Source organism: Mustela erminea, chromosome X (genome assembly GCF_009829155.1).
Source record: "Mustela erminea isolate mMusErm1 chromosome X, mMusErm1.Pri, whole genome shotgun sequence".
Lineage (NCBI taxonomy): Eukaryota > Metazoa > Chordata > Mammalia > Carnivora > Mustelidae > Mustela > Mustela erminea.
In genome coordinates this window covers 49,320,788-49,344,494 of record NC_045635.1, presented here as the reverse complement: position 1 = coordinate 49,344,494, position 23,707 = coordinate 49,320,788, and the positions used below count along the sequence as shown (strand labels likewise).

At 37.1% G+C, this 23,707-nt stretch overlaps 1 long non-coding RNA gene across 1 annotated transcript; it reads left to right on the top strand.

The window, feature by feature from the left end:
• Positions 1 to 1,014: 1,014 nt before the first annotated feature.
• Positions 1,015 to 18,761, top strand: LOC116582800. The gene is made up of 3 exons (XR_004282519.1): positions 1,015 to 1,030; positions 14,370 to 14,409; positions 18,716 to 18,761. It is a non-coding gene; the product is annotated as an uncharacterized LOC116582800 (long non-coding RNA).
• The last annotated feature ends 4,946 nt before the right edge of the window (positions 18,762 to 23,707 follow it).

Below are 23,707 nucleotides of genomic sequence, written 5' to 3'. Positions count from 1 at the left end.
TTTAATTTAAACTTTTTGAGAAACCTCCATAGAGTTTGAGAATAGGTATTAACTTCTCTTTAAATGTCTAGTACAATTCTCCTGGGAAGCCACCCGGAACCAGACTAATATTTTTGGAGATTTTTGATTGCTGATTCAATTTAATTTCTGACTATGGTTCTCCTCAAATTCTCTATTTCCGCCATTTCAGTTTGAGTAGTTTGTATGTTTCTAGAAAATGTCCATTTCTTCCAGGTTGCCCACTTTTTTAGCATATACTCTTTCATGGTATTCTCTTTTAATTGTAACTCTGTGGTATTGTTTGTGATTTCTCCTCCTTCATTTGTGATTTTTACCTATTTGAATCCTTTTCTTTTTCTGCCTTAATTTTTTTTTAAAAATTTTTCGTTACTCATAATTTTTTTATTATGTTATATTAGCTCCCACACAGTACATCTTTAGTGTTTGATGTAGTGCTCCAGGGGTCATTCTTTGTGTATAACACCCAGTGGTCATTAAAAGACATGCCCTCCTATATATCCATCACTGGGATATGACATTGTGCCAGCCCTCCACTCTGAAACTTTTAGATGGTTTCCCAGAGAATATAGTCTCTCATGGTTCTCCTCCCCCTTTTATTTCCCCCGTTCAATATTCGCTCCCTTCCCCTAACATGCTCCTCATGTTGACTTATGTTCCACATAGGAGTGAAGCCATATGATAATTCCCTTTCTCTACATGACTTATTTCACTTAGCATAATCCCCTCCAGTTCCAGCCATGTCGATGCAAATGTTAGGTATTCATCCTTTCTGATGGCTGAGTAAGATTCCATTGTATATATGAACCATATCTTCTGTATCCATTTATCTGTTGAAGGGCATTCCATTTCCTTCCACAGTTTGGCTATTGTGGACATTACTGCTATGAACATTGGGATCCATGAGCACCTTATTTTCACCACATCTATATGTCAGTAGCGCAATTGCTGGGTCATGGAGTATCTCATTTTTCTAACTTTTTGAAGAACCTCATGCCTTTTTCCAAAGTGGGTGTACCAACTTGATTTCCACCAACAGTGTAAGAGGGTTCCCCTTTATCCACATCCTCACCAACATTTGATGTTTCCTACTTTGGTAATTTTTGCCATTCTAGCTTTTGTAAGGTGGTATCCCAATTTGGTTTTGATGTGAATTTCCCTGATGTCTAATGATGTTGAACATTTTTTCATGTGTCTGTCAGCCATTTGTATGTTTTCTTTGGAGAAGTGTCTGTTCCTGTCTTCTGATCATTTCTTGCTTGATTATTGTCTTTTGGGTGTTGAGTTTGAGAAGTTCTTTATAGATCTTTGGTACCAGCCCCTTATTTGTAACGTCATTTGCAAATATCTTCTCCCATTTCGTGAGTTGCCTTTTAGTTTCATTGACTGTTTCCTTTGCTTTTGAGAAACTTTTTATCTTGATGAAGTCCCCAAAGTTCCTTTTTCCCCTTTTTCCCCTCATCTTTGGAGACATGTCATGAAAGAAGTTTCTGTGGCCTGTGTCGAGGAGGTTCCTACCTATGTTATACTCTAAGAGTTTTATGGAGTCCTGTCTCATGTTGAGGTCATTCATCCATTCTGAGTATATCCTTGTGTAAGGTGTAAGAGAATGATCCAGTTTCATTCTTCTGTATATAGCTGCTTAATTTTCCAAACACCATTAATTGAAGAGACTGTCTTTTTTTTCTATTAGATATTATTTCCTGCTTTGTCAAAGATTAGTTGACCCTAGAGTTAAGGGTCTATTTCTGGAGACTCTTTTCTTTCCCAATGATGTGTTTGTTTTTGTGCCAATACCATGCTCTCTTGGTGATCACAGCTTTATAACAGAGCATGAGATCAGGCAACTTGATGCCCCCATCTTTGTTTTTCTTTTTCAACCTTCAATTGGCGATTTGGAGTCTTTTCTGGCTCAACAAAAATTTAAGGATTGTTTGTTCCAGCTCATTGAAAAATGCCAATGGAATGTTAATAGGGATGGTGTTGAAAGTATAGATTGTTCCGGACAGTATACACATTTTTTTTTAATTTTTAATTTTTTATAAACATATATTTTTATCCCCAGGGTTACAGGTCTGTGAATCACCAGGTTTACACACTTCACAGCACTCACCAAAGCACATACCCTCCCCAATGTCCATAATCCCACCACCTTCTCAGTATACACATTTTAATAGTGTTTTCTTCTTGTAATCCGTGAGCATGGAATGATTTTCCTTTTTTTGTGTGTCTTCCTCATTTTCTTTAATAAGTGTTCTGTAGTTTCTAGAGCATAGATGCTGTACCTCTTTGATGAGGTTTATTCCTACATATCTTATTCTTTTTGTGCTATTGTAAATGGAATCCATTCACTAATTTCTCTTTCTACAGTTACATTGTTAGTGTATAGAAAAGCAACTGATTTCTGAGCATAGATGTTAGATCCTGTCACACTGCTGAATTGCTGTATGAGTTCTATTAATGTGGGTGGAGTCTTTTGGGTTTTAAACATAAAATATCATGTCATCCTTGAAGAGTGAGACTTTATCTTCTTCCTTGCCAATTTGGATGCTTTTTATTTCTTTTTGTTTTCTGATTGCTGATGCTAGGACTTCTAGTCCTATGTTGAACAGTAGTGGTGACAGTGGGCATCCATGTCGTGTTCCTGACCTTAAGGTAAAAACTCTCAGCCTTTCCCCATAGAGAATGATATTCATTGTGGCCTTTTCATAGATGGTTTTTATGAAATTTGGGAGTGTTCCCTCTATCCCTACACTCTGAAAAGTTATAATTAGGAAAGGATGTGGTATTTTGTCAATTTTTTTTTCTGCAACTATTGAGAGGACTATATAGTGACTGTCTTTCTTTGATTATTACTGTATTGTATCACATTGATTGATTTGCAAATGTGGACCAACCCAGCATCCCAGGAATAAACTCCACTAGATCATGATGGATAACCCTTTTAATATATTGATGGATCCTATTGGCTAGAGTCTTGTTGAGTATTTTGTCATTCATATTCATCATAGATATTGTTCTGTGATTCTCTTTTTTTTTAATTTATTTATTTTCAGCATAATAGTATCATTATTTTTTCACCACAACCAGTGCTCCATGCAATCCGTGCCCTCTATAATACCCACCACCTGGTACCTCGACCTCCCACCCCCCACCACTTCAAATCCCTCAGATTGTTTTTCAGAGTCCATAGTCTCTCATGATTCACCTCCCCTTCCAATTTACCTCAACCCCCTTCTCTCTAACTCCCTATGTCCTCCATGCTTTTTGTTATGCTCCACAAATAAGTGAAACCATATCATAATTGACTCGCTCTGCTTGACTTATTTCACTCAGCATAATCTCTTCCAGTCCCGTCTATGTTGCTACAAAAGGTGGGTATTCGTCCTTTCTGATGGAGGCATAATACTCCATTTTGTATATGGACCACATCTTCTTTATCCATTCGTCCATTGAAGGGCATCTTGGGTCTTTCCACAGTTTGGCAACCATGGCCATCACTGCTATAAACATTGGGGTAGAGAGGGCCCTTCTTTTCACTACATCTGTATCTTTGGGGTAAATATCCAGTAGTGCAATGGCAGGGTCATAGGGAAGCTCTATTTTTAATTTCTTGAAGAATCTCCACATTGTTCTCCAAAGAGGCTGCACCATCTTGCATTCCCACAATTAGAAGAAGAGGGTTCCCCTTTCTCCACATTCCCTCCAACAGATGTTGTTTCCTGTCTTGCTAATTTTGGCCATTCTAACTGGTGTAAGGTGATATCTCGATGTGGTTTTAATTCGAATCTCCCTGATGGCTAGTGATGATGAACATTTTTTCATGTGTCTGAGAGCCATTTGTATGTCTTCATTGGAGAAGAGTCTGTTCATATCTTCTGCCCAGTTTTTTTTTTAAAGAATTTATTTATTTATTTGAGAGAGAGACAGTGAGAGAGAGCATGAGAGGCGAGAACGTCAGAGAGAGAAACAGACTCCCCATGGAGTTGGGAGCCTGATGCGGGACTCGATCCTGGGACTCTGGGACCGTGACCTGAGCCGAAGGCAGTTGCTTAACCAACTGAGCCACCCAGGCGCCCCTTCTGCCCAGTTTTGATATGATTATCTGTTTTGTGTGTGTTGAGTTTGAGGAGTTCTTTATAGATCCTGGATATCAACCTTTTATCTGTACTGTCATTTGCAAATATCTTCTCCCATTCTGTGGGTTGCCTCTTTGCTTTTTTGACTGTTTCCTTTGCTGTACAGAAGCTTTTGATTTTGATGACGTCCCAAAAGTTTATTTTCGCTTTTGTTTCCTTTGCCTTTGGAGATATATCTTGAAAGAAGTTGCTGTGGCTGATATCGAAGAGATTACTGCCTATGTTCTCCTCTAGGATTTGGATGGATTCCTGTCTCACGTTGAGGTCTTTTATCCATTATGAGTTTATCTTTGTGTACGGTGTAAGAGAATGGTCGAGTTTCATTCTTCTACTTATAGCTGTCCAGTTTTCCCAGCACCATTTATTGAAGAGACTTTCTTCCACTGTATATTTTTTCCTGTTTTGTCAAAGATGAATTGACCATAGAGTTGAGGGTCCATATCTGGGCTCTCTACTCTGTTTCACTGGTCTATGTGTCTGTTTTTATGCCAGTACCATGCTGTCTTGGTGATCACAGCTTTGTAATAAAGCTTGAAATCAGGTAACATGATGCCCCCAGTTTTATTTTTGTTTTTCAACATTTCCTTAGCAATTCAGTGTCTCTTCTGATTCCATACAAATTTTTGGATTATTTGCTCCAGCTCTTTGAAGAATACCGGTGGAATTTTGATCAGAATGGCACTAAAAGTATAGATTGCTCTAGGCAGTATAGACATTTTAACAATGTTTATTCTTCCGATCCAAGAGCATGGAATGGTCTTCCATCTTTTTGTGTCTTCTTCAATTTCTTTCATGAGTGTTCTGTGGTTCCTCGAGTACAGATCCTTTACCTCTTTGGTTAGGTTAATTCCCAGTTATCTTATGGTTCTCGGTGCTATAGTAAATGGAATCGATTCTCTAATTTCCCTTTTGTATTTTCATTGTTATTGTATAAGAAAGCCATTGATTGTTAGAGAGGAGAATGGAGTTCGGAGAAATTGGAAGGGGAGGTGAACCATGAGAGACTATGGACTCCGAAAAACAGTCTGAGGGGTTTGAAGTGGCAGGGGGGTGGGAGGTTGGAGTACAGGATGGTGGATATTATGGAGGGCACGGATTGCATGGAGCACTGGGTGTGGTGAAAAAACAATGAATACTGTTTTTCTGAAAATAAACTAATTTATTTAAAAAAAAAGAAATCCATTGATTTTTGTACACTGACTTTGCTTAAGAATGCTTGGATCAACCAGGAAATCAAAGAGAAGCTGAAACAATTCATGCAAACCATGAGAATGAAGACACTTTGGTCCAAAGCCTATGGGATACAGCAAAGGCAGTCCTAAGGGGGAAATACATAGTCATCCAAGCCTCCCTCAAAAAAAATTGAAAAATCCAGAACACAGCAGCTGTCTATACACCTTAAAGAATTGGAGAATCAACAACAAATCAAACCAACTCCACACATAAGAAGGGAAATAATCAAGATTAGAGCTGAGATCAATGAGGTAGAAACCAGAGATACAGTAGAATGTATCAATGAAACTAGAAGCTGTTTTTTTAAAGAATCAATAAGATCAATAAATCATTGGCCACACTAATCCAAAAGAAAAGAGAGAAAGCCCAAATTCATAAAATTTGAATGAAAAGGGGGAGATCACAATGAACACCAAGGAAGTAGAAACAGTCATCAGAAGTTATTATCAACAGTTATACGTCAATAATCTAAGCAACCTAGATAAAATGGATGCATTCCTGGAAAACTATAAGCCCCCAAAATTAAACCAGGAAGAAACTGACAAACCTGAATAGACCAATATCTAATAACGAGATTGAAGCAGTGATCAAAAACCTCCCAAAAAAAAGAGCCCAGGACCTGACCGATTCCCTGGGGTATTCTACCAAGCTTTCAAAGAAGAAATAACACATATTCTCCTGAAGCTGTTTCAAAAAACTGAAGCAGAAGGAAAACTTCCAGACTTTCTATGAAGCCAGCATTACCCTGATCCCCAAACCAGGCAACAACCCTACCAAAAAGGAGAATTTCAAACCAATATCACTGATGAATATGGATGCTAAGATTCTCAACAAGATCCTAGCAAACAGGATACATCAGCACATTGAAAAGATTATCCATCATGACCAGGTGGGATTCATCCCTGGGCTACAAGGATGGTTCAACATTCACAAATCAATCAATGTGATAGAACAAATGAATAAGAGAAGAACCACATGGTCCTCTCAATTGATGCAGAAAAAGCATTTGACAAAATCCAGCATTGGTTCCTAATTAAAATGCTTCAAAATATAGGGATAGAGGGAACATTCCTGACCTTCATCAAATCTATCTATGAAAGACCCACAGCAAATATCATCCTCAATGGGAAAAAGCTTGCATCCTTCCCGTTGAGATCATGAACACGACAAGGATGCCCACTCTCACCACTGTTGTTCAGCATAGTATTAGAAGTCCTAGCAACAGCAATCAGACAACAAAGAGAAATAAAAGGTATCCAAATTGGCAATGACGAAGTCAAACTCTCTCTCTTTGCAGATGACATGTTTCAGTTTTTTTGAGTGAGGCTTGGATGGCTATGTGTTTCTCCCTTAGGTCCACCTTTGTAGTATCCCATGGGTTTTGGACCCAGTGTTGTACTGTTCTCATTGGTTTCCATGAATTGTGAAAGTTCTGTAATTTCCTGGTTGACCCAGACATTTTTATGCTAGATGGTCTTTAGTTTCCAAGTGTTTGAAATCCTTCCATTTATTTTTCTTGTTATTGAGTACTAGTTTCAAAGCATTGTGGTCAGAGAATATGTAAGTAATTGTCTCAGTCTTTTGGTATCAGTTGAGACCTGATCTGTGTCCCAATATGTGGTCTATTTGGGAGAAATTGATATGTACATTCGAGAAGGATGAGTATTCTATTGTTTTAGGGTGGGACGTTCTGTATGTCTATGAAGTCCATCTGATCCAATTTGTCATTCAAAACTCATGTTTCTTTGTTGATCTTCTGCTCAGATGACTTGTCTATTGCTGAGTGGAATGTTGGGGTCTCCTACTAGTAAAGTGTTATTGTCAATATGTCTGTTATTGTTAACAGTTGTCTTATATAGTTGTCTACTCCCATGTTAGGAGCATAGATATTTTCAATTGTTAGATCTTTTATTGGATAGTCCCTTCAAGAATGACAGAGTGTCCCTATCTATGTATCTCTTACTTCAATATTAAGCTTAAAATCTAATTTGTCTGCTATGAAATTTGCTATCCCAGCTTTCTTTTGAGGTCCTTTGGCATGAAAAATACTTCTCCATCTCCTTACTTTCAGTCTGCAATTGTCTTTTCATTCAAAATGAGTCTCTTGTAGATAGAATATAGATAGATCCTGTCTTTTTATCCAGTCTGTAACCCTGTGCCATTTCATGGGAATATTTAAGCCATTCATGCTGAAAGTGACTATTGAAAGATATGATTTTTGTGTTACCTATGAATTCCCTGTTTCTACAGATTGTCTCTGTAAATATCTGGTTTATATTATTTTGGGGGTCTTCTTTTATAGAACCTCCCCCTTAATATTTCTTGCAGGGCCAGCTTTGTGGGCAACATTTTCTTTTGATTTCTGCTGGTCCCAGAATCTCCTTGTCTCTCTACCCATTCCAAATGCCAGCCTTGCTGGATAAATTATCCTTGGTTGCATGTTCTTCTCATTTAGTACCCTTAATATGTCTTGCCAATCCTTTCTGTCTTGTCAGGTCTCTGTGGACATGTATGACATTTTTCTGATTTTCCTCCATCTGTATGTAAGAAAACTCTTCCTCCTTGATACCTTCAGGATTGTTTCCTTGGATCTAAGGTTTGTGAATTAGTACTATTATATGTCAGAGCACTGATCTGTTCTTATTAATCTTGGGAGGGGTTCTCCTGGCCTCTTGTACAGGAATCGTTGTTTTCTTCCCCAGGTTAGGGAAGTTCTCAGCTATAATTTTCTCTAGTCCTCATTCTCTCTCCACCCCCTCAGAGATCCCAATAATTCTGATATTTGAATGTTTCATGGCATCATTAATCCCTCTCAGTCTGAACTCTCGGGCTTTTAGCTGCTTTTCCCAGGCATCCTTTACTTCTTTTTTTTTTCCTATCATCTTATATTCTAGCTCATTAATTTATTATTCTACCTCATTTACCCTGGCTGTCAGAGTATCCAGTTTAGAATGCATCTCATTCATAGCATTTTTAAGTTCAGCCTGCTTAGATCTCATTTCTTTCCTTAGAGATTCTATATTGACACTAATATTTTTCTCAAGCCTAGATATTGACTTCATAATTGCTACTCTGAGGTCTATCTCTGCCATCTTGTTTCTGTCCATATCCATTAGGTCTGTGACATTCTGATTTTTTTCTTTTGGAGTGGCACCTCCTTAGTCATTCTGTTGGGGAGTGGTTGAGGGAATGTACAGAGTTCAAAGTTTTAACCATGACCCAAGCAAGATACACTCATTTTATAAGGACCCTAGTGTTGCCCTCTTGTTCTTCAAGCCTGTCTTCTGGGAGAAAATTCTGTCGCACTTTTACTCAGGTAACCCTGCTTGGGCAGATTTTCCCTTCCTCCTGTCAGGGGGTTGGGCTCAGTGGAATTTTGAGTGTGTGTGTGTGTGTGTGTGTGTGTGTGTGCGTGCACATGCGTGTGTGTGCGTGTGTGTGTGTGTGTGTGTGTATGCTTTTGTTCTCTGGTGGCTTTCTGAGTCTCTTCTGTCTCTTCTGAGAAATTACCACACCCAAACCTCTAACCCAGAGAAGAGAAATCCCACTCTAATCTTCACTGAACTCCCAATGTCTGTTTCTGTCTGCACTACTAAAAACCTCAGCCTCCCCAGTGGTACACCCCACAGAAACTCTCTCAGTGGTTATTCCCAGCACTGAGGCACATCTCCTCCATTTGTGTTTCTAAAACCGTGAACCTCCCCTTGTTTACATGCATGCACCTGCAGTTGCTGTGTCCTGTATGTGGGCTGTACTAAAGTCTTTTCCCCACTACTACCTGTCTGTTACTCTGTGCCTGGTCCCCAGTGTGGAACGCTATTGTGCTCCAGTGTTATATCATCTTCCTGGTGCTAGATTTTGGCACCACCCTCTCCTTTCTGTTTATCTCTGAAATCTGCCCACAGAATCACAATTCTGCCCTTCATATGTCACAAACACTGAAGAATTTCTGCTTGTTGAGATCCAGGTGTATATTCTTATATATTGGGCTGATTTCATGGGTGTTCAGAATGGTTTGGTAGATATCCATCTAAAATAAGTAGGATCCCTTACTCCTCAGCCATCTTGCCTCCCTCTTCCTTTTCTTTATTATTTTTAAATATTTTATGTATGAATTTGAGATAAAGATAGTAAGCATGAGGAGGGGGAGGGTCAGAAGGAGAAAAAGACTCCCTACTGAGCAGAGAGCCTGAGGTAGGGCCTGGAACCAGAAGCCCCAGATCATGACTTGAGCCAAAGGCAGGTGTTTAATCAACTGAGCCACCTAGGTGCCCCTTCTTCTTTTTGATAAGTCTCATTAGGGGGTTATCAATTTGATTAATTCCTTAGGAGAACCAGTCCTTGGTTTTATTAATCTGCTTTACTGTTTTTTCTTTCGTTGTTTCTATAACATTTGTTTCTGCTCTAGTATTTATTACTTCCCTTCTTCTGCTGGTTTTTGTCTTTGGTGTTCCTTTTGTAGCTCTTTTAGGTAAAAAGCTAGGGTGTCTGAGACTTTTCTTGCTTCTTGATGTAAGCCTGTATTGTAATATACCTCCCTCCTACCACTGCCTTTGCTACATCCCAAGGGTTTTAGACTGTCATGTTTTCATTTTCCTCGCTTATATGTAATTTTAAAAATTTCTCTTTTAATTTCTTGGTTAACCCATTTATTCTGAGTAAGATGTTCTTTAACCTCCATGAATTTGTGGTCTGTCCATTTTTTTTCTTGTGGTTCAGTTCAAGTTTTTAGCATTATGCCCTGAAAATATGAATACTGTGTTCTCAATCCTTTTGTACTTGTTGAGGGCTGATTTGTTGGTTACCCAGTATGTGACCTACTCTGGAGAATATTCTGTTGCACTCAAAAGGCTTAGGATGTAGGCTTAGGATGAAATGCTTTGAATATACCTGTTAAGAGCATCTGGTCCAGTGTGTCATTCAAAGACATTATTTTATTGATGGTTTTCTGCTTTTATTATCTTTCCACTGGTGTAATTTTGGGTACTAAGTTCTACTATTGTTGTATTATTTAATCGATGAGTTTCTTTATGTTTATTTTCAGTTCATTTATATATTTGGTTGCTTCCAAGTTGGGGCATAAATATTTATAATTATTAGATCTTTGTGATAGATAGACCTCTTAATTATGATATAATGCCCTTATTCATCTCTTTTTATAGTCTTTGTTTTAAAATCTAGTTTATCTGATGTAAGTATGGCTACTCTGGTTTTCTTTTTATGTCTGTTGCCATCATAGATGGTTGTCCATCACCTCATTTTTAATCTGTGAATATATTCAGGTCTAAAATAAGTATCTTATAGGCAGAATATAGATGGATCTTGTTTTATAACTTGTTCTGACATCCTATGTCTTTTGATTAGAGTATTTAGTCCATTTACTTTCAGAGTCAGCTTTGAAAGATATGAATTTAGTGTCATTGTGTTACCTGTACAGTCAGTGTGTCTCATGATGTTCTCTGGTCCTTTCTAGTCTTTGTCACTTTTTTATTTCCCCTCCACTCTTAGTGCAGAAAATTTCTTTCAAGGCTCATTTAGTGGTCAAAAATTCCTTCAGTTTTTATTTGCGTGGAAAATTATTTATCTCTTCTTCTATTCTGAATGGCTGCCTTGCTGGATACAAATTTTGTGGCTAGATATTTTTCCTTTTCAGCATTTTGAATATTTCCTGCTACTAGAAGCCTGCCAAGTTTCTGTGGACAGATGTGCTTTACCTCATAGGTTAAGGACACGTTTTCTCTTACTTTCAGGATTCTGCCCTTGTCTGTGTCTTTTGTGAATGTGACTATGATATGCCTTGGCAATGATCAGCTTATGTTGAATTTAATGGGGGCTCTTTGTGTTTCTTGGATTTTGATGTCTTCCTTTCCCAGATTAAAAACATTTTCAGCTATAATTTGTTTGAATAATCCTTCTGTCCATTTTTTTTCCTCTTTATCTTTTGGTACTGTTATGATACAAATGTTAATCTGTTTTAATAAGTCGCTGAGTTCCTTAAGTCTACCTTTGAAGTCTGTTACCTTTCCTTCCCTCCTCTTTCCAGCTTCATTATTCTCCTTAATGTTATCTTCTTTTTCACCGATTCATTCCTCTTATTCATCCATAGCCATATTTTTTGCCCTCCACTAGGACTGCATCTTTGTTACAGCATTTTTAATTTTGGGCTGGCTAGATTTTAGTTCTTTTATCTCTGCAGTAAGGGATTCTCTAGTGTCTCCTATGCTTTTTTTCAAACTCAGCTAGTATCCTTAAAATTTTTATTTTAAATTCTCATTCAGACATCTTACCTGTGTCTGTATTGATTAAATCCCCGCTGTGAGAACTACCAACTGTTCTTTGTTTTGGGAAGAATTTCTCCATCTCATCATTCTGTCCAGAAAAGAAAAAAAGAAAGAAAATGAAAAACAAAACAAAGAAAAACCTAGATCCTGAGTGTGTTTTCATCTGCTTGTTGAAAGAATCTAGAGATCAAAATAAGAGAAAATAAATAAAATAAATTATAATGAAAGTAAGCCAAAATGTACTGTATGTATAAATCATACACACACATGCACACACACACACACACACACACACATTAAGAGGTAATGATGCAGAAGAACTAAAAAAAGTTTTGAATACAAAATAAGAATAAAAATAAAGAATAAGAGTACAAAGGAGGCTAGATAACATTTTCCTCTAGATCTGAAGCTTTGTAATTCTCTTTGATCAGTAAAATTTGTGTGTTTGACCAGTAAAATTTGTGTGAGTTGATGTTCAGGTCTTCTGGGGGATGATTCTATTGCAGTGATTCTCAGGTGGACTTGCCATAGTAAATTGCATAGTAAATACATGGGTGAGCCTGGTGGTGGGTATTAAGGAGGACACATATAGAACGGTACACTGAGTGTGGTGCATAAACAATGAATCCTGGAACCCTGTGAAATAAAATTAAATCAAAAAAGGAAATGTACAGCATAAGTAATATAGTCAATTGTATTGTAATAGCATTGTGTGGCTATAGATGGTATCTATACTTGTGTTGGGTCCAGCATAATATATACAATTATTAAGTCACTACTTTATGGACATGAAACAAATGTAAAATTTTGTGTCAACTCTACTTCAAAAAATAAGTTAATAAATATATAAATATAAAACTATGAGAATGTTTCTTTTAAAAAAGTGGAGTTCTTACAGTTTTTGATTTTAAAATCTTCTTCAAAGCTGCAGTAATTAAAATAATGTAGTACTGACATAAATTCAGACATATACATTGAAGGAACAGTACACACATATTATATATCCCTCAAGTATATATGGTCATATGATCTTTACAATGCGTACCAAGGTCACCAACGTGAGAAAAGACAATCTCTTCAACAAATAGTATTGGAAAAAGTGAATATCTATAATCAAAAAGCAAAGTTAGACTCATATTCTACCACAAAAAATTAACTCAACATGGATTAAAAACCTGAACTTAGACCTCAAAACTATAAAACACCTAGAAGAAAATATCAGTTCAAATCATCATGACCTTGAAGTTAACAATGAATGCTTGGATATAAAATCCAATGCACAGGCAAGCAAATTAAAAATAGACAAATGCTGAGTGAAATAAGTCAAACAGAGAGAGTCAATTATCATATGGTTTCACTTATTTGTGGAGCATAACAAATAGCATGGAGGACAAGGGGTGTTAGAGAGGAGAAGGGAGTTGGGGTAAATTGGAAGGGGAGGTGAATCATGAGAGACTATGGTCTCTGAAAAACAATCTGAGGGGGTTGAAGTGGCGGGGGGGTGGGAGATTGGGGTACCAGGTGGTGGGTATCATAGAGGGCACGGATTGCATGGAGCACTGGGTGTGGTGAAAAAATAATGAACACTGTTATGCTGAAAATAAATAAATTAATTTAAAAAATAGACAAATGGAAATACATCAAACTTAAAAACTGCTATTCACCAAGGTACAATAGTTGGAAAAGGCAACTTATCCAGCTGGAGGTATTTTTTCCCAAATCAAATATAATTGGTTAATATTCAGAAAATATAAAGAACTTCTTCAACTTAAAAATATAAAAAAATAAATAAATAAATGACCTGATTTTTAAAAATATGTGAAGGACTTGAATAGATATTTCTCCAAGTATGATATACATATGCCCAACAAGCATATGAAAAGATAATCTACATCAAGTATTATAAAAGAGATGCAAAACAAATCCACATTGATATGTAACTTCTTACTCACTAGAATGGCTATTATTCACAAAACAAAAAAAGTATCAAGTGTTTGTGAGGATGGGGAGAAGGAAGCCTTTGTGCACTGTTTGTATGATTATAAAATGGTACAACTATTATGGAAAACAATATGGAGGTGTCTCAAAAACTTAAAATAGAATTACTATTTGACCCAGGAATTTGACTTCAAGGTGTATATCTAAAAGAACTGAAAACAGGTTCTTGAAATTATATTTGCACACCCATATTTATAGAGGCACTATTCACATTAAGAGGCTGAAGCAACCCAAATTTTATTTATTTCCTGAGATAAGAGAATATTATGGTTTGTCTCCCTCCCTGGTCCCATTTCATTTTCTTTTCTTCCTCCAATCCCCCATGACCCCCACCCTGATTCTCAAATTCCTCATATCAGAGAGATACTTGTCTTTTTGAGATTGACCTATTTCTCTTAACATAATGCCCACTAGTTCCAACAACAACATTGTAAATGGCAAGATTTTATTTTTTGATGGCTGCATAGAATTCCATTGTATATATATACCAATTCCTCTATATCCATTCATCTGTTGATGGACATCTAGGTTTTTTCCATAGGTGGTTATTGTGAACATTGCTGCTATAAACCCTTGGGTACATGTGCCCCATTGGATCACTACATTTGCAATTTAAGGTAAACACCCAGGGGTATGAGGGCTGAGTCATAGAGTAGCTCTATTTTCAATTTTTTGAGGAACCTCCATACTGTTTTCAGAGTGGCTGCACCAGCTTGCATTCCCACCAACAATGTAGGAGGGTCCCCCTTTCACCACATCCTTGCCAACATCTGTCATTTCCTGACTTGTTAATTGTAGCCATTCTGACTGCTGTGATACATAGATGGTATCTCACTGTGGTTTTGATTTGTATTTCCCTGATGCTGAGTGATGTTGAGCACTTTTTCATGTGTCTGTTGGCCATTAGGATGTCTTCTTTACAAAAAGATCTCTTCATTTCTTCTACCCATATCTTGATTGTGTTATTTCTTCTTTGGGTGTTGAGTTTGATAAGTTCTTTATAGATTTTGGATACTACCTCTTTATCTGATATATCATTTGCAAATATCTTCTCCCATTCTGTTGGTTGTCTTTGGTTTTGTTAACTGTTTCCTTTGCTGTGATTTTGATCTTGAAGTCCCAGTAGTTCATTTTTGCCCTTGCTTCCCTTGAATTTGGTGATGTTTCTATGAAGAAGTTGCTGTGGCTGAGCTTGAAGAGGTTGTTGTCTGTGTTCTCCTCAAGGAGTTTGATGGATTCCTTTCTCACATTGAGGTCTTTCATCCATTTTGAGTCTATTTTCGTGTGTGGTATAAGGAAATGCTCCAGTGCCATTCTGTATGTGGCTGTCCAATTTTTCTAACCATTTTTTGAAGACACTGTCTTTTCCACTAGACACTATTTCCTTCTTTGTCAAAGATTAGTTGACCATAGGGTGGAGGGTCCATTTCTGGGCTCTCTTTCTGTTCCATTGATCTATGTGTCTGTTTTTGTGCCACTGTCAGACTGTCTTGATGATTATAGCATTGTAATACAACTTCAAGTGTGGAATTGTGATGCCACTGACTTTACTTTTCTTTTTCAACAATACTCTGCTTCCTCGGGGTATTTCCTGATTCCATATAAATTTTAGGATTATTTATTCCATTTCGTTAAAAAGAGTTGATGGTATTTTGATAAGTATTGCATTAAATGTGTAGATTGTTCTAGGTAGCATAGACATTTTCACAATATTTGTTATTCCAATCCATGAGCATGAAACGTTTTTCCATTTCTTTCCACCTTCCTCAATTTCTTTCATGAGTACTTAATAGTTTTCTGAGTACAGATTCTTTACCTCTTTGGTTAGGTTTATTCTTATGAAAAAAATCTTGTGATTTTTGGTGCAATTGTAAATGGGACCAACTCCTTTATTTTTCTTTCTTCTGTGTTGCTGTTGGTGTACAGAAATGTAATTGATTTCTTTGCATTGATCTCACATCCTGACACTTTATCGAATTCCTGTATGAGTTCTAGCAGTTTTGGAGTGGAGTCTTGGGTTTTCCACATTAAGGATCATATCATCTTCAGAGAGTGAGAGTTTGACTTCTTCTTTGCTGATTCAGATGATTTTTGTTTCTTTTTGTTGTCTGATCACTGAGGCTAGGACTTCTAGTATTATGTTGAATAGCAATGGTAATAGTGAACAGCCTTGCTGTGTTCTTGACCTTAGGGGAAAAGCTCTCAGCTTTTCCCTAAAAGGGGAAAAAAAAGCTGAAAAAAAAAAGCTGAGAGCTTTTCCCCATTGATAATTATATTCACTGTGGGTTTTCATAGATGGCTTTGATGACACTGAGATATGTAACTTCTGTCCCTACACTGTGAAAAGTTTTGATCAAGAAAGGAAGCTGTACTTAGTCAAATGCTTTTTCAGCATCTATTGAGAGTATCATATGGTTCTTGTTCTTTCTTTTATTAATGTACTGTATCACATTGATTGATTTGCAGAGGTTGAACCAACCTTGCAGCCCAGGAAAAATACCTCTTGGTCATGGTGAATAATTCTTTTAATGTACTATTGGTTCCAGTTGGGTCATATTTTGGTGAGAATTTTTGCATCTGTGTTCATCAAGGATATTGGTCTGTAATTCACTATTTTAGTGGGGTCTTTCTCTGATTTTGAGATCAAGGACCTGCTGACCTCATAAAATGAGTTTGGAAGCTTTCCTTCCATTTTATTTTTTGGAACAGTTTCAGGAGAATAGGTACTAATTCTTCTTTAAATATTTGGTAGAATTCCCCTGTGAAGACATATAGCCCTGGGCTCTTCTTTCATGGGAGATTTTTGGTGACTGATTCAATATCCTTACTGATTATGATTCTTCTCAGGTTTTCTATTTCTTCCTTTTTCCATTTTGGTAGTTAATACGTCTCTGAGAATGCATCCATTTCTTCCAGACTGTTAAATTTACTGGTGTATAGTTGTTCATAATATGTTCTTATAATTGTTTGTATTTCTTTGGTGTTGGTTGTCATCTCTCCCCTTTCATTCATGATTTCAATAATTTGGGTCATTTCTCTTTTCTTTTGGACAAGTCTGGCCAGGGGTTATCAATCTTACTAATTCTTTCAAAAAAACAGCTCCTAGTTTCATTGATTTGTTCTACTGTTCTTTTTGGTTTCTATTTCATTGATTTCTACTCTGATTTTTGTTATTTCTCTTCTCCTGCTGAGTTTAGGCTTTCTTTAGTATTCTTTCTCTGGCTTCTTTAGATGTAGGGTTAGGTTGGGTACTTGAGGCCTTGCTTGCTTCTTGAAAAGGCTGTCTTGCTATATACTTTCCTCTCAAGACTACATTCCCTGTGTCCAAAGATTTTGACCAATTGTGTTTTCACTTTTCCAATTGTGGTAATAGTGAACAATTTTTGACCAATTATGTTTCACATTTCCATGAATTTTTAAAATTCCTAATTTATTTCCTGTTTGATCCACTCAATCTTTAGTAGGATGCTCTTTAGCCTCCATGTATTTGAGTTCTTTCCAGCTTTCCTACTCTTGTTGAGCTCTAGTTTCAAAGCATTATGGTGTGAAAATATTTAGGGAGTGATCCCAATGTTTTGGTACCAGTTGAGACCTCAATTGTGATGCAGGATGTGATCTATTCTGGAAAATATTCCATGTGCACTAGAGAAGAATGTGTATTCTGTTGCTTTGGATGCAATGTTCTGAATATACCTGTGAAGTCCATTTGGTCCAGTGTATCATTTAAAACTTTATTTCCTTGTTGATCTTTTCCATAGACAATCTGTCCATTTCAGTGAGGGGGTGTTAAATTCCCCTACTATTATTGTGTTATTTTCAATGTGTTTCTTTGATTTTGTTATTAATGGGCTTATATAATTGTCTGCTCCCATGTTAGAGGCAAAGATATTTACAGATGTGAGATCTTCTTGTTAGACAGACCCTTTAAGGATGATGTAGTGTACTTCCTCATCTCTTATTATAGTCTTTGGATTAAAATCTAATTTGTCTACTATAAGGATTGCCACCCCAGCTTTCTTTTCATGTCCATCAGCATAGTAAATTGTTCTCGACTCTGTCACTTTAAATCTGGAGACATCTTTCAGTATAAAATGAGTTTCTTGCAGACAGCATATCGATGGGTCCTATTTTTTTAAATCCATTTTGATACCCTGTATCTATACTTTGGGGTATTTAGTATATGTTCATATAGGGTAACTATGGAAAGATATGCATTTCATGCCATTAAGTCCTATAAGGTGACTGCTACTGTATATTCTGTCTGTTCTTTTTGGCTCTGTTACTTTAAGGATCTCCCTTTACTTAGAGGGCCCATTTCAATATTTCCTGTAGCACTGTTTTGGAGTACACAAATTCTTCTACTTTTTGTTTCTCAGGAAAGCTTTTTTTTTTTAAATCTTGATTTTATTTTATATTTTTTCAATGTTCCAGGATTTGTTGTTTAAGCACCACCCATAGTGCCCCATGCAATATGTGCACTCCAAATACCTACCACCATGCTCACACATCCCTCTATCCTCCTCCCTTCCAAACCCCTCAGTTTGTTTCTCAGTCCAGAGTCTCTCATACTTCTTTCCCCCCCGCTCTGATTTACCCCAATTCACTTTTCCTTTCCTTCTCCTGTATTCCATGTTATTCCTTATGCTCCACAAGTAAGTGAAACAATATGATAATTGACTCTCTCTGCTTGACTTATTTCACTCAGCATAATCTCCAGTCCAGTTCATGATGATACAAAAGTTGGGTATTCATCCTCTCTGATGGAGACACAATACTCCATTGTATATATGGACCATATCTTCTTTATCCAATAGCCTGTTGAAAGGCATCTTGGCTCTTTCCACCATTTGGCAACTCTGGCCATTGCCGCTATGACCATTGAGATACATATGGCCCCTCTTTTCACCACATCTGTATCACTGTGATAAATAACTAGTAATGCAATTGCAGGGTCATAACACAGCTCTATTTTTAATATTTTAGGAATCTCCATGCTATTTTCCAAAGTGGCTATACCAACTTGCATTCCCACTAACAGAGTAAGAGGTTTCCCTTTCTTCACATCCTCTCCAACACATGTTGTTTACTGTCTTGTTAATGTTGGCCATTCTAACTTGAGTAAGGTGGTATCTCAATGTGGTTTTGATTTGAATCTCCCTGATTGCTAATGACAATGAACATTTTTTATGTGCCTGTTAGCCATTTGTATGTCTTCTTAGAGATGTGTCTGTTCATATATTTTCTCCATTTTTTTGACCTGATTGTGTCTTTTAAGTGTAGAGTTTTATCAGTCCTTTTAAAAAAAAAATTAATTTTATTTTCTCAGCGTTCAAAATTTATTGTCTATGCACCACACTCAGTCCTCCAGGCAATACGTGCCCTCAATAATACCCACAACCAGGCTCACACATCCCCCACACCTTCCTTCCATAACCCTCAGTTTGTTTCTCAGAGTCCACAGTCTCTCGTGGTTCATGTCCCCTCTCTGATTTATAGATCTTGGATATCAGCCCTTTCTCAGTAGTGTCATTTGTGGATCTCTTCTCCCATTCCATGTTTTTTTTTGTTGTTGTTGTTGTTGACTGTTCCCTTTGCTATGCAGAAGCTTTTGATCTTGATGAAGTCCCCAAAGTTCATTTTTCCTTTTTTTTTTTTTTTCCCTTTGCCTTTGGAGACATGTCTTGAAAGAAGTTACTGTGGACAATGTTGAAGAGGTACCTGCCTATGTTTTCCTCTAGGATTTTGATAGATCCCTGCCTAACTTTGAGGTCTTTTATCCATTTCAAATTTATCTTTGTGTATGGTATAAGAGAATGGTCAAGTTTCATTTTTCTATACATAGCTGTCCAATTTTTCCAGAAAAAATTTATTGAAGAGACTGTCCTTTTTCCACTGGATACTTTTTCCTGTTTTTTTTTTTAAGATTTTATTTATTTATTTGACAGAGAGAGATCACAGTAGGAGAGAGGAAGGGAAGAAATCACAGAGAGAGGAAGGGAAGCAGGCCCCCTGCTGAGCAGAGAGCCTGATGTGGGACTCGATCCCAGGACCCTGAGATCATGACCTGAGCCGAAGGCAGCGGCTTAACCACCTGAGCCACCCAGGCGCCCCCACTTTTTCCTGTTTTTTTGAAGATTGGTTGACCATAAAGTTCCAGGTCCATACCTGGGCTCTCTCCTCTGTTCCACTAGTCTATGTGTCTGTTTTTGTGCCAGTACCATACTGTCTTCATGATCACAGCTTTGTAGTAAAACTTGAAGTCAGGCAACATGATGCCCACAGCTTTGGTTTTTTTTTCTCAAAATTTTCTTAGCAAATTGCAGTCTTTTCCGGTTCCATACAAATTTTGGGATTCTTTGTTCCAGCACCTTCAAAAATGCTGATCAGGATGGCATTGAAAGTATAGATTGCTCTAGGCAGTATAGACATTTTAACAATGTTTATTCTTCCAATCCATGAGCATGGAATGGTTTTTCATCTTTTTGTGTCTCCTTTGATTTCTTTCATGAGTGTTCTATAGTTCCTCAAGTACAGATCCTTTACCTCTTTGATCAGGTTTATTCCCAGTTATTTTATGGTTCTTGGTGCTATAGTGAAGGGAATCAATTCTCCAATTTCCCTTTCTGTATTTTCATTGTTAGTGTATCAGAAAGCAACTGATTTCTGTGCATATATTTTGTATCCTGCCACATTACTGAATTGCTGAATGTGTTCTACTAGTTAGGTGTGGAGACTTTTGGGGCTTGCATATAAAGTATCATATAACTTGGGAAGAGAAAATGTTTGACTAATTTTTGTTAACTTCAATAACTTGTATTTATTTTTGTTGTCTGATTGTTATTGCTAGGACTTCTTCTACTATATTGAACAACAGTGGCGAGAGTGGGCATCCTTGTTGTGTTCCTGATCTCAAAGGGAAGACTGTCAGCTTTTCCCCATTAAGAATGATATTCACTTTGGGTTTTTAATTGATAGATTTTATGAAGTTGAGGAATGTTCCCACTATCCCTGTACTTTGAAGAGCTTTAATCAAGAATGGATGCTGTATTTTGTCAAATGCTTTTTCTGCATCAATTGATAAGACTTCGTGGTTCTTCTCTCTTCTCTTATTCATTTGTTCAATCGCATTGACTTGTAAATGTTGAACCACCCTTGCATTCCATGGATAAATCCCACCTGGTCATGGTGGATAATCTTTTTAATGCACTGTTTGATGTTATTTGCTAGAATTTTTAAAAAAAAATTTTAATTTCTTTTCAGTGTTCCAGAATTCATTGTTTATGCACCACACCCTGTTCTCCATGCAATACGTGCCCTCCATAATACCCACCACCAGGGTCACCCATCCTCCCACCCCCTGCCCCTCCAAAACCCTCAGATTGTTTTTCAGAATCCACAGTCTCTCATGGTTCTTCTCCTCCTCCAATTTCCCCCAACTCCCTTCTCCTTACCATCTCCCCATGTCCTCCATGTTATTCCTTACTTGCTAGGATCTTGTTGAGAATTTTAGCATTCATATTTATTGGGGATATTGGTCTGAAATTCTACTTTTTAATGTAATCTTTGCCTGGTTTGGAGATCCAGTTAATGTTGGTTTCATAGAATGAGTTTGGAATTTTTCCTTCTTTTTTTAATTTTTTTCAAACAGTGTAAGGACAATAGGTATAATTTCTTCTTTGAATGTTTGATAGAATTCCTTAGGGAATCAGTCAGGTCTTGGTCTCTTGTATTTTGGGGGAGATTTGATAACTGCTTCAATCTTCTTACTAGTTATTGATCTATTCAGGCTGTCAGCTGCATCCTATTTCAGTCTTAGAAATTTACAGGTTTCCAGGAATTCATCCATTTTCTCTAGGTTGCTTAGCATATTGGCATATTTCTGTTGTTAATTATTTCTAATGATTGTTTCTATTTCTTTGGTGTTATTCAAAATTTTATTAATTTGGGTCTTCTCTCTTTTCTTTTGGATTTGTTTGTCCATTGGTTTATCGATCTTATCTTTTCTTTGAAAGGAACCTATGTTCATTGATGTGAATTACTGTATCTTTAGTCTCTAACTCATTGACCTCTGCTCTAATCTTAATAATTTCCCTTCTTGTGCGTGAGGTTGGCTTAATTCATTGTTGATTTTACAGTTCTTTAAGGTATAAAGACAGTTAGCATTTTCAGGATTTTTCAGGTTTTTTTGAGAGAGGCTTAGATGGCTATGTATTTCCCTTTAGGACCACCTTTGCTGTGTCCCATATGTTTTGGATTGATGTGTCTTCATTCTCACTGGTTTCCATGAATTGCTTAAGTTCTTCTTTGATTTCCTGGTTGATCCAGACATTCTTGAGCAGGATGGTCTTTAGCTCCCAAGTGTTTGAATTCCTTCCAAACTGTTTCTTGTGGTTGATTTCCAGTTTCAAGCATTGTGGTTTGAGAATACGCAGGGAATAATCTCAATCTTTTGGTATCAGTTGAGCCCTGATTAGTGACCCCATATGTGGGCATTCTGGAGAAATTCCCATGTGCATTGAGAAGAGTGAGTTTTCTATTGATATAGAGTGGAATTTTCTGTATATATCTATGAGGTCCATGGTCCAATATGTCATTCAAAGCTCTTGTTTCTTTGTAGATTTTCTGCTTAGAAGATCAGTCTTTTGCTGAGAGTGGCATGTTAAGATCTCCTACAATTAATGTATTCATATCGCTATGATTCTTTATTTTGCTGAACAGTTGGGTTATGTAGTTGGGGGTGTAAATATTTACAATCTTTAGACCTTCTTGGTGGATAGACCCTTTAAGAATGATGTCATGTCCTTCTGTATATCTGACTGCAGTCTTTAGCTTAAAGTCCAATTTATTTGGCATAAGAAACAATACCACTTCTTTCTTTTGAGGCCTGTTGGCATGAAAGATGGTTATCCATCCCTTTACTTTCAATCTGGATGTATCGTTAGGTTCCAAATTTCTCTCTTGTAGAGAGTATACGAATGGGTCCTGTCATTGAATCCAGTCTACAATCCTGTGCCTTTTCATCAGAGCATTTAGGCCATTTAAGTTGAGAGTGATTATTGAAAGATACATTTTTATTGACATCATGTTGTATAAGAAAGCAACTGCTTTCTGTACATATTTGTACATTCTGACTTTGTACCCTGCCACATTACTGAATTGCTGTATGAGTTCTAGTCGTAGTGAAAAGAAGGGTTATATATACCTCAGTGTTCATAGCAGCAATGGACACAGTCACCAAACTGTGGAAAGAACCAAGATGCCCTTCAGTGGACAAATGGATAAAGATGATGTGGTCCATATATACTTTGGAGTATTATGTCTCCATCAGAAAGGGTGAATACCCAACTTTTGTAGCAACATGGACGGGACTGGAAGAGATTATGCTGAGTGAAATAAGTCAAGCAGAGAGAGTCAATTATCATATGGTTTCACTTATTTGTGGAACATTAAAAATAACACAGAGGACATGGGGAGATGGAGAGGAGAGGGAGTTGAGGGAAATTGGGGGGGGAGGATAAACCATGAGAGACTATGGACTCTAAAATACAATCTGAGGGTTTGGAAGGGAGGAGGGTGGAATGTTGGGTGAGCCTGGTGGTGGGTATTATGGAAGGCACATATTGCATGGAGCACTAGGTGTGGTGCATAAACAATGAATTCTGGAACACTGAAAAGAAATTTGAAAAATAAATTTAAAAAAAATCTCATTTTCCATTAAAGAGTGGAAAAGATTTGCAAAATTATCTGTTTTAACCTCATGTTGCCTGAAAAGTTCTTGTTTCTTTAGATTATCTTTGTAAATTTCTGTTCTTGGCCACTCTTGGGTTCTTTCTTCTTTTACGGAATACCCCTTAATATTTCTTGTAGTGCAGGCTTGGTGGTCACATACACTTTTAAACCTTGCCGTTCTTGGATGCTCTTTATCTCTCCATCCATTTTGAATGTTAAACTTGCTAGATAAAGTATGTTTGGTTGCATGTTCCTCTCATTTAGTGCCCTGAATATGTCCTTCCAGCCCTTTCTGGCTTTCCAGGTTTC